This window comes from Gobio gobio (assembly GCF_949357685.1).
Source record: "Gobio gobio genome assembly, chromosome: 2".
NCBI lineage: Eukaryota > Metazoa > Chordata > Actinopteri > Cypriniformes > Gobionidae > Gobio > Gobio gobio.
The window spans coordinates 865,645-873,144 of record NC_137098.1 but is presented as its reverse complement, the minus strand read 5'-3'; the positions used below and the strand labels follow the sequence as shown (position 1 = coordinate 873,144).

General features: G+C 57.8%; 1 protein-coding gene across 2 annotated transcripts in view; it reads right to left on the bottom strand.

Annotated features, from left to right (window-relative positions):
- Nucleotides 1–7,500, bottom strand: part of sdr16c5b (short chain dehydrogenase/reductase family 16C, member 5b) — a 31,955-nt gene that overhangs the window by 7,420 nt on the left and 17,035 nt on the right. The window lies entirely within an intron of this gene.

Sequence of the window (7,500 nt, the reverse complement as noted above, 5' to 3'; positions counted from 1 at the left end):
GGATGGATATTCGGATGGATGATCAGTGGGGTGGATGATAGATGGATGGGTGAATGAATGGATGGGTGGGTGGGTGATTGATGGGTGATTGATGGGTGATTGATGGGTGGGTGGCTGGGTGGATAATCGGGTGGATAGATGGATAATCAGATGGATGGATGGATAATCGGATGGGTGGATGGATAATCGGATGGGTGGGTGGATGGATGGATGGATGGATAATCAGATGGATGGATGGATAATCAGATCGATGGATGGGTGGGTGGATGGATTGGGTGGGTGGGTTGATGGATGGAAGGGTGGGTGGATGGATAGAAGGGTGGATGGATGGATGGATCATCAGATGGATGGGTGGGTGGATGATGGTTCGATGATAGATGGATGGGCGGGTGGATGGATGGATGGATAATCAGATGGGTGGATGATAGATGGATGGGTGGATGGATGGATGTATAATCCGATGGATGGATGGATAATCAGATGGATGGATGGATAGATGGATGGGTGGATGGATGGATAATCAGATGGATGGATGATAGATGGATGGGTGGATGGATGGATGGATGGATGGATAATCGGATGGATGGATAATAGATGGATGGGTGGGTGGATGGATGGATAATCGGATGGGTGGGTGGATGGATGGATAATCAGATGGATGGATGGATAATCAGATCGATGGATGGGTGGGTGGATGGATGTATAATCCGATGGATGGATGGATAATCAGATGGATGGATGGATGGATGGATGGATAGATGGATAATCGGATGGATGGATATATGGATGGATGGATAATCAGATGGATAGATGGATAATCAGATGGATGGATGGGTGGGTGGATGGATGGATGGATAATCAGATGGATGGATGATAGATGGATGGATGGATAGGTGGATGATAGATGGATGGGTGGATGGATGGGTGGATAATAGATGGATGGGTGGGTGGATGGATTGGGTGGGTGGGTTGATGTGTGGAAGGGTGGGTGGATGGATAGAAGGGTGGATGGATGGATGGATGGATAATCAGATGGATGGGTGGGTGGATGATGGTTCGATGATAGATGGATGGGCGGGTGGATGGATGGATGGATAATCAGATGGGTGGATGATAGATGGATGGGTGGGTGGATGGATGGATGATAGATGGATGGGTGGGTGGATGGATAATCAGATGGATGGATGATAGATGGATGGGTGGATGGATGGATAATCGGATGGATGGATGGATGGATGATAGATGGATGGGTGGGTGGATGGATGGATAATCGGATGGGTGGGTGGATGGATGGATAATCGGATGGGTGGGTGGATGGATGGATAATCGGATGGGTGGATGGATGATAGATGGATGGGTGGATGGATAATCGGATGGGTGGGTGGATGATAGATGGATGGGTGGATGGATAATCGGATGGGTGGGTGGGTGATGGATGGATGGGTGGGTGGGTAATAGATGGATGGGTGGATGGATGGATAATTGGATGGGTGGGTGGATGGATAATCGGATGGATGGATGATAGATGGATGGGTGGATGGATGGATAGATAATCGGATGGGTGGATGATAGATGGATGGATAATCGGATGGGTGGATGATAGATGGATGGGTGGATGGATAATCGGATGGGTGGGTGGATGGATAATCGGATGGATGGATGATAGGTGGATGGATGGAGAATCGGATGGATGGATGATAGGTGGATGGATGGATAATTGGATGGGTGGGTGGATGGATAATCGGATGGATGGATGATAGATGGATGGGTGGATGGATGGATGGATAATCGGATGGGTGGATGATAGATGGATGGATAATCGGATGGGTGGATGATAGATGGATGGGTGGGTGGATGTATAGATAATCGGATGGGTGGGTGGATGATAGATGGATGGGTGGATGGATAATAGGATGGGTGGATGATAGATGGATGGGTGGATGGATAATAGGATGGGTGGATGATAGATGGATGGGTGGATGGATAATCGGATGGGTGGGTGGATGATAGATGGATGGGTGGATGGATAATCGGATGGGTGGGTGGATGATAGATGGATGGGACACACAGCAGAGGGCGCTGACGCACACACACTCTCTGACAGCAGAGGCCGCTGACGCACACACACTCTCTGACAGCAGAGGCCGCTGACGCACACACACTCTCTGACAGCAGAGGCCGCTGACGCACACACACTCTCTGACAGCAGAGGCCGCTGACGCACACACACTCTCTGACAGCAGAGGCCGCTGACGCACACACACTCTCTGACAGCAGAGGCCGCTGACGCACACACACTCTCTGACAGCAGAGGGCGCTGACGCACACACACTCTCTGACAGCAGAGGCCGCTGACGCACACACACTCTCTGACAGCAGAGGCCGCTGACGCACACACACTCTCTGACAGCAGAGGCCGCTGACGCACACACACTCTCTGACAGCAGAGGCCGCTGACGCACACACACTCTCTGACAGCAGAGGGCGCTGACGCACACACACTCTCTGACAGCAGAGGCCGCTGACGCACACACACTCTCTGACAGCAGAGGGCGCTGACGCACACACACTCTCTGACAGCAGAGGGCGCTGACGCACACACACTCTCTGACAGCAGAGGCCGCTGACGCACACACACTCTCTGACAGCAGAGGGCGCTGACGCACACACACTCTCTGACAGCAGAGGGCGCTGACGCACACACACTCTCTGACAGCAGAGGCCGCTGACGCACACACACTCTCTGACAGCAGAGGCCGCTGACGCACACACACTCTCTGACAGCAGAGGCCGCTGACGCACACACACTCTCTGACAGCAGAGGCCGCTGACGCACACACACTCTCTGACAGCAGAGGGCGCTGACGCACACACACACTCTGACAGCAGAGGCCGCTGACGCACACACACTCTCTGACAGCAGAGGCCGCTGACGCACACACACTCTCTGACAGCAGAGGGCGCTGACGCACACACACTCTCTGACAGCAGAGGCCGCTGACGCACACACACTCTCTGACAGCAGAGGGCGCTGACGCACACACACTCTCTGACAGCAGAGGCCGCTGACGCACACACACTCTCTGACAGCAGAGGGCGCTGACGCACACACACTCTCTGACAGCAGAGGCCGCTGACGCACACACACTCTCTGACAGCAGAGGGCGCTGATGCACACACACTCTCTGACAGCAGAGGGCGCTGACGGACACACACTCTCTGACAGCAGAGGGCGCTGACGGACACACACTCTCTGACAGCAGAGGCCGCTGACGCACACACACTCTCTGACAGCAGAGGGCGCTGACGCACACACACACTCTCTGACAGCAGAGGGCGCTGATGCACACACACTCTCTGACAGCAGAGGGCGCTGACGGACACACACTCTCTGACAGCAGAGGCCGCTGACGCACACACACTCTCTGACAGCAGAGGGCGCTGACGGACACACACTCTCTGACAGCAGAGGGCGCTGACGCACACACACACTCTCTGACAGCAGAGGGCGCTGATGCACACACACTCTCTGACAGCAGAGGCCGCTGACGCACACACACTCTCTGACAGCAGAGGGCGCTGACGGACACACACTCTCTGACAGCAGAGGCCGCTGACGCACACACACTCTCTGACAGCAGAGCGCTGACGGACACACACTCTCTGACAGCAGAGGGCGCTGACGCACACACACACTCTCTGACAGCAGAGGGCACTGATGCACACACACTCTCTGACAGCAGAGGCCGCTGACGCACACACACTCTCTGACAGCAGAGGCCGCTGACGCACACACACTCTCTGACAGCAGAGGGCGCTGACGCACACACACACTCTCTGACAGCAGAGGGCGCTGATGCACACACACTCTCTGACAGCAGAGGGCGCTGACGGACACACACTCTCTGACAGCAGAGGCCGCTGACGCACACACACTCTCTGACAGCAGAGCGCTGACGGACACACACTCTCTGACAGCAGAGGGCGCTGACGGACACACACTCTCTGACAGCAGAGGGCGCTGACGCACACACACTCTCTGACAGCAGAGGGCGCTGACGGACACACACTCTCTGACAGCAGAGGCCGCTGACGCACACACACTCTCTGACAGCAGAGGGCGCTGACGCACACACACTCTCTGACAGCAGAGGCCGCTGACGCACACACACTCTCTGACAGCAGAGGGCGCTGATGCACACACACTCTCTGACAGCAGAGGCCGCTGACGCACACACACTCTCTGACAGCAGAGGGCGCTGACGCACACACACACTCTCTGACAGCAGAGGGCGCTGATGCACACACACTCTCTGACAGCAGAGGGCGCTGACGGACACACACTCTCTGACAGCAGAGGGCGCTGACGGACACACACTCTCTGACAGCAGAGGGCGCTGACGCACACACACTCTCTGACAGCAGAGGGCGCTGACGGACACACACTCTCTGACAGCAGAGGCCGCTGACGCACACACACTCTCTGACAGCAGAGGGCGCTGACGCACACACACTCTCTGACAGCAGAGGCCGCTGACGCACACACACTCTCTGACAGCAGAGGCCGCTGACGCACACACACTCTCTGACAGCAGAGGGCGCTGATGCACACACACTCTCTGACAGCAGAGGGCGCTGACGGACACACACTCTCTGACAGCAGAGGGCGCTGACGGACACACACTCTCTGACAGCAGAGGCCGCTGACGCACACACACTCTCTGACAGCAGAGGGCGCTGACGCACACACACACTCTCTGACAGCAGAGGGCGCTGATGCACACACACTCTCTGACAGCAGAGGCCGCTGACGCACACACACTCTCTGACAGCAGAGGCCGCTGACGCACACACACTCTCTGACAGCAGAGGGCGCTGATGCACACACACTCTCTGACAGCAGAGGGCGCTGACGGACACACACTCTCTGACAGCAGAGGGCGCTGACGGACACACACTCTCTGACAGCAGAGGCCGCTGACGCACACACACTCTCTGACAGCAGAGGGCGCTGACGCACACACACACTCTCTGACAGCAGAGGGCGCTGATGCACACACACTCTCTGACAGCAGAGGGCGCTGACGGACACACACTCTCTGACAGCCGAGGCCGCTGACGCACACACACTCTCTGACAGCAGAGGGCGCTGACGGACACACACTCTCTGACAGCAGAGGGCGCTGACGCACACACACACTCTCTGACAGCAGAGGGCGCTGATGCACACACACTCTCTGACAGCAGAGGCCGCTGACGCACACACACTCTCTGACAGCAGAGGGCGCTGACGGACACACACTCTCTGACAGCAGAGGCCGCTGACGCACACACACTCTCTGACAGCAGAGCGCTGACGGACACACACTCTCTGACAGCAGAGGGCGCTGACGCACACACACACTCTCTGACAGCAGAGGGCGCTGATGCACACACACTCTCTGACAGCAGAGGCCGCTGACGCACACACACTCTCTGACAGCAGAGGCCGCTGACGCACACACACTCTCTGACAGCAGAGGGCGCTGACGCACACACACACTCTCTGACAGCAGAGGGCGCTGATGCACACACACTCTCTGACAGCAGAGGGCGCTGACGGACACACACTCTCTGACAGCAGAGGGCGCTGACGCACACACACTCTCTGACAGCAGAGGGCGCTGACGCACACACACACTCTCTGACAGCAGAGGGCGCTGATGCACACACACTCTCTGACAGCAGAGGCCGCTGACGCACACACACTCTCTGACAGCAGAGGGCGCTGACGCACACACACACTCTCTGACAGCAGAGGGCGCTGATGCACACACACTCTCTGACAGCAGAGGGCGCTGACGGACACACACTCTCTGACAGCAGAGGGCGCTGACGGACACACACTCTCTGACAGCAGAGGGCGCTGACGCACACACACTCTCTGACAGCAGAGGGCGCTGACGGACACACACTCTCTGACAGCAGAGGCCGCTGACGCACACACACTCTCTGACAGCAGAGGGCGCTGACGCACACACACTCTCTGACAGCAGAGGGCGCTGACGCACACACACTCTCTGACAGCAGAGGGCGCTGACGCACACACACTCTCTGACAGCAGAGGGCGCTGATGCACACACACTCTCTGACAGCAGAGGCCGCTGACGCACACACACTCTCTGACAGCAGAGGGCGCTGACGCACACACACTCTCTGACAGCAGAGGGCGCTGACGCACACACACTCTCTGACAGCAGAGGGCGCTGACGCACACACACTCTCTGACAGCAGAGGGCGCTGACGGACACACACTCTCTGACAGCAGAGGGCGCTGACGCACACACACTCTCTGACAGCAGAGGGCGCTGACGGACACACACTCTCTGACAGCAGAGGCCGCTGACGCACACACACTCTCTGACAGCAGAGGCCGCTGACGCACACACACTCTCTGACAGCAGAGGGCGCTGATGCACACACACTCTCTGACAGCAGAGGGCGCTGACGCACACACACTCTCTGACAGCAGAGGGCGCTGACGCACACACACTCTCTGACAGCAGAGGGCGCTGACGGACACACACTCTCTGACAGCAGAGGGCGCTGACGGACACACACTCTCTGACAGCAGAGGGCGCTGACGCACACACACTCTCTGACAGCAGAGGGCGCTGACGGACACACACTCTCTGACAGCAGAGGGCGCTGACGCACACACACTCTCTGACAGCAGAGGGCGCTGACGGACACACACTCTCTGACAGCAGAGGGCGCTGACGCACACACACTCTCAGACAGCAGAGGGCGCTGACGCACACACACTCTCTGACAGCAGAGGCCGCTGACACACACACACTCTCTGACAGCAGAGGGCGCTGACGGACACACACTCTCTGACAGCAGAGGGCGCTGACGCACACACACTCTCTGACAGCAGAGGCCGCTGACGCACACACACTCTCTGACAGCAGAGGGCGCTGACGCACACACACTCTCTGACAGCAGAGGGCGCTGACGGACACACACTCTCTGACAGCAGAGGGCGCTGACGCACACACACTCTCAGACAGCAGAGGGCGCTGACGCACACACACTCTCAGACAGCAGAGGGCGCTGACGCACACACACTCTCAGACAGCAGAGGGCGCTGACGCACACACACTCTCTGACAGCAGAGGCCGCTGACACACACACACTCTCTGACAGCAGAGGGCGCTGACGGACACACACTCTCTGACAGCAGAGGGCGCTGACGCACACACACTCTCTGACAGCAGAGGCCGCTGACGCACACACACTCTCAGACAGCAGAGGGCGCTGACGCACACACACTCTCTGACAGCAGAGGCCGCTGACGCACACACACTCTCTGACAGCAGAGGGCGCTGACGGACACACACTCTCTGACAGCAGAGGGCGCTGACGCACACACACTCTCTGACAGCAGAGGCCGCTGACGCACACACACTCTCTGACAGCAGAGGGCGCTGACGCACACACACTCTCTGACAGCAGAGG